At 58.4% G+C, this 4,798-nt stretch overlaps 1 long non-coding RNA gene across 1 annotated transcript in view; it reads right to left on the bottom strand.

Moving 5' to 3' along the window:
* The window catches only part of LOC144946050 (uncharacterized), a 46,172-nt gene extending 43,595 nt beyond the window's left edge, over positions 1-2,577 (bottom strand). Inside the window, exon 1 of the long non-coding RNA XR_013639747.1 lies at positions 2,397-2,577. This is a non-coding gene — a long non-coding RNA (uncharacterized LOC144946050). The remainder of the gene's footprint in view (positions 1-2,396) is intronic.
* Positions 2,578-4,798: the final 2,221 nt, after the last annotated feature.

The raw sequence follows: 4,798 nt of genomic DNA, 5'->3' as shown, positions 1-4,798 counted from the left end.
GGCAGCAGCAACAGCATCGTCAATGTAAACGCGACCACGACCCATCCCGAGGATGCGACGGTGACGACGAAGCAACGGACGCCGGCGCCCATGGATTCTCCGCGGCATCGGGGAGGGAGGCGCTCGCGGAGGCTCTCCCGCTCCCCCCGGGTTGACATTCCAGGCACGGAGACACCTGGCGCCGCTCAAAGCCCCAGACTGAGAGGCGCTATCGTTTCAGCGGCGCTGACATTTAAGCCAAGCAAATAAACACCCCGCCATATGGTCGCGTCCGCGCTAATTTTAATAAACTGCGCCCGCCCGAGGCGCTAAATCCTGCCGGTGATTAGCTGCGGCAGGCACCAAATCAATTAAATGTTGAACTACAAGCTGAGCAGCTGCAGCGTGCGTAGCTCCGAGTGGCTCAGCGTGGCTCCGTGCTGATCGCGTGGCTCTGCACGGATTGCGTGCCTCCACGTGGATCGAATGGCACCACGTGGCTCCACATGGATCGCGTGGCTCCACGTGGCTCCAACGTGGATCGCGCGGCTCCGTGTGGGCTCCGCACGAATCACGGCCTTCCGACCGTGCCGGACGTTGTTTACGTTTCAGAATGTAACGTTTTGTTGCAAAATTTGCCCCGTTGGTAAGATGCGTTGTTGTGTTTTTTTGTGTTGCTGCACCTTTGTGGACGGCCGTGTCGACGCGGCCCGCAAAAGCGCGGCCCTTTAAAAAAATAAAAACGCGAGAAGCGAGCAGCCGAATGAATCGCGGAGAGCAAAAGCGCCGCGTGTGTTGTCATCAGGAGCTCGGCGGCGATTTGTTTTCTAGAAGTCTCTTGCATTGGATTTACTGTCCTGCCCGTAGCAATTTCAATATTTCTCAGTAAAGCCTTAGAGTAAAAGACAAATATCCATTTGAATATATTTAATAAGAAGACAAAAACCACAACTAAACCTCTGATTTCGTTAACAAAAGCACTCTGTCTGCTCTAAGCCGCTCTTGATCGTAATCTGGAGATATGAGGCATCCTCCCATGATCATTCCTCATACACTTAAACATGTAATAATAATGATGATGCAGCCCCATTGTCAATCCTCTGTCGGGTTGAAGGTCTCCCAAACACCCCGTCGAACGTGGGGATTGTTTTGTTCCACCATACTTCACCACTACGGAGCAGTGCACATCGGTAGCTAAGCACCGGTGCAGGCATCACGCGCCTCTGATGTTAGCCGTGGCCAGGAATCGAACTCGGGTTCACCGGTTCACGATGCCACCGTACCACCCACGTCAGGGGGGGGGGGGTAAAGAAAACTCCTCTCATAAATACAATCCACCGAAATCTTTGCTGCCACTTTTTAAGAAATATAAAGGGAAGTGATGTTTTTATTGTTTTATTTCCTTTTTTTCACGACTGAAGGCGAATGTTCCTGGGGCTGTCAACGAGGCCCCCCCACTTTGACAGCTTTGCAAAATAGAAATAAAAAAAACCTCTAAATCTCCCTCCGGTTTATTTTGATTGCAATAATGCATGGCGGTACCACCCACCGGTCCCGAATGTTGTTCCCGATAGTTTTATTTTTTAAAGGTTGCTCATGAATTAAAAAAGGGCAAATGTATCAAAGCAACGCAGCAGAGAGCATGCGCCAGACAGGGCAACCTTTTTAGCCTCCCCCCCTCCTCCTCCTCCTCTCCCCCCGGAGGGGAAGGGGAGGGGTCGTTTAGATTTTGCTGCGGCACAAAGCCAAACATCGCGCTGTCATTTCAGCAAGCGCCGTTTGACGGAGACCGCGTCGTGGGGAAGCGGCGGCGGCGCGGGGCTCCCCAGGGCCCCTGCTGGGAGCCGCGCCGATGGGCACCCGGCGGCTCCTCGCTCCGCGTGCCGTGACATAGACGCGACCGTTGTTGCCGGCACAGATCTCTCAAAGAACGTTGAATGAAGCTCGCCGCCGTACGCGCGCAAAAGCGAAGCCACGCATTTGTGTCTATGGATATTTTTTATAACCAAGCGGGTGCCCGTCGAGACCGCGGGTCTCTCGTTTTGTACCGTGACGCCGCAATTTTCAAAAAGCGCTCTGTGGAACCTGTCGGAACTCAGTCCGTTACCCGACGCAGGAGAGTCGCCGTTAAAAAGCGTAGGCGGTGTCTCTCCTCTTTATACGTCCCGCGGCAAACGTCGTCCCCAAAAAGTGCCGCCGCGGTCAGCTCGTGGGGGTGGGGGGGGGGTTCCTGCGCGCTCGCTTAACGCAGCGCCACGGGGAACGATTCCCTCTCTCGCGCGCGAGCACTCATCCGAGCGAAGAGCGCCTTGCGCACCGGACGAACCCCCCAACACTAACGAGGGTCGCCGTCGCAGACGCGCCCACGTGGCGTCACGCAGGAGGGGAGTGCGCGCGCGCGCGCGCGTGAGTTTTACCTGGCAGCGTGCGTGCGATCCCGAGTGCCCCTCTCTCTCGCTCCGTCTCCTCTCCGGAGTGTTCCGTAGTTCGGGCCCGGCCCCCCTCGTCCTCCGTGGATCGCGTGTTGCCGTCTCCCGGCGGCAAAGCGGCACGAGCCCGCGATGGGAGAGGGCACCGCGTCTGCTGCTCGCCCGCCCGCCCGCCCGCCCGCCGCGGAGACGACTCGAGCACACGCACGCCGGCCCAGCGGGTGGGGGGACGCAGGGACGGAGCGAGAGGAGCGGATCGCGCGGGGAGGAGGTGCGACGTGAGGAGGAGGGAGCGGGGGAGGGAGGCTCGGAGGCGGTGGAGTGAGATGGAGAGGGGGAGAGAGGTGAGCATGAGAGAAGCCGGAGGGCACGGTGGTGGGGTGGGTGGGGGAGACGGTTGGTGTGGGGCTATGAGAGAATAATAGATGATGAAGAGGGGGGGGAGAATGGAGTGGTGGAAGGGAGAATAGTGGTGGAGATGGAGTGGGAGGAGGGGAGGACTGAGTGGGAGGTCGGGGGGTCATGGGGGGGGGGAATGAAGATCAAGAGAGAGAGAGAGAGAGGCCAGGCCGAGAGACCATGAGCATAAAGCATCGCATTAAAATCTCGTGCGCTGATGTCACATCCAGGGTCGCCTTGATTCAATAGCTCATTTAGACGTGCGGCAAATTACGGGGAGCACTCGCCAACCTCGTGGTGTTAGAAATAATAAATAAATATAGCGCATAACAAAAGCTCTTTTAATACACGTACATACTGTATACCCTTAGAAACTTTTGCTGAAAGGAATATCAACCCCCCCCCCCGCCCCACCGAGGAAAGCCAATGTCCTCGCCTCTAAAGCGGGGACTCGATGTATGCGCGCGAATGTCCGCCGATGGAACGCGCAGCCTCCCCCCCCCGGCACCGACCCCTTGGGCCGCTGGACGTAGCCAAGGTCGTTCACGACATTCGGCGGCGGAAATTTCGGTGAAGAGAGACGCGTGCCTTTTGTTTTTGTTCCCACCTCAGAGGGCGACCGTCGTGACGAAGCCCGGATGGACATCGCCAGGCGCGACAACGACTCCTGCAAACCAAAGGAGCAAAGCGTCACCGTCCGTGGAGAGGAGAAATGAACGGGTCTAAGTGGAGGCGCGGACTGGGAGAATTTAGCGGCGTTAATAGAGACTGCGGTGCACTGGTAGAAGATCAAACATGCTAATTGGCTATAGACAAATGTAGTGGTGGTGCTGACGCGCGCCCGCAGTGAGAGATCACGGGGCGGCGCGGGGTGCGTGGTTGGGCACGCGATGTAGGCGTGGTGTTGACGCGCGCGCCGAGAGTGAGAGATTACGGGGCGGCGCGGGGTGCGTGGTTGTGCGCGCTGACACAAGGTGGGAAAGAGGATCGTGGGCAGCGCGCAGTGATTGGTCAACTGGGGTGGGTGCTCTCAGCGACGTCCGCATGAAGGACTATAAAGGGGGACGCGCGGGAGCACTCGGGGAGTTGTTAACCAGTCAAAGACCGAAGACGGAGTTCAAGAGGTAGGCCCTGAGACCCCTAGTCCCGCTGTCCTTGTGAGGGCCGGGGCCCTGTGTGGCTCGGAGGCGAGACTGTGGGACCCGTGGTCTGACGTCCATGTGGGCCGAGACTGTGGGACCCAGAGTCGAGACGGACACCCCGGCTGGGTGTGTTCCGAGAGGCTACGGGGCGTAAGAGCCCGTGTGGGTGTAGCCGGGGGAACCCGTGGGTTAAGGCTGGAGTTAGCCACCCGTGTAATATAAGTTGGTGTTAATAAAAGAGTGTGCTACCCGTAAGGTCGTCTCCCGCCAAGTTCCTACACTACAACTGGCGTCAGAAGTAAACCTGTCTTCAAAAGGATGGATACTAGGAAGACTACCCGTACCCACGAGCGAGATCGGGAAGACGACGGCGTACCGGAGCCACAAACCTCGGAAGGCGAGGACGAGGAGTTGCCGCCGATGCAGCACTTCGCGGCGATGGCCGACGCTCCGCTCGTCTCCGACACCAGCCTACAGGATGCACACTCCCGCCTGGCGGAGTTGCTGCTCGCCGCCGCTTCAATTTTGGCAGAAATCACCGTTTCAGCAGGCGGGAGGACGACTACGAGGTTGGAGGAGGGAGCGCGGCCGGAGGGATCCCGCCAGAATGCGCTTCGCGCCGAAAGTTTTGAAATTGGCGCCATTTTTGAGGGTCCACCATCGGTTGGCGGGAAGCGTGGACACCACGTGGTCGGAGACCTCCACTCTGCACAGCCCGCGTCATCGGCGCACGCCAGAGCTCGCCACCATGCGCCTGCCGACGGAGCCGACATTTTCGTCAACCACAGCGGCGCACGGGAAAAGCATTCTTCGGAGGACGACGACCAGGTCTTCCAGCAACGACTGCCC

This window comes from Lampetra fluviatilis, chromosome 39 (assembly GCF_964198595.1).
Source record: "Lampetra fluviatilis chromosome 39, kcLamFluv1.1, whole genome shotgun sequence".
Lineage (NCBI taxonomy): Eukaryota > Metazoa > Chordata > Hyperoartia > Petromyzontiformes > Petromyzontidae > Lampetra > Lampetra fluviatilis.
Note: the sequence above shows the minus strand (reverse complement) of the source record. Positions and strands in the feature narration are given on the sequence as shown.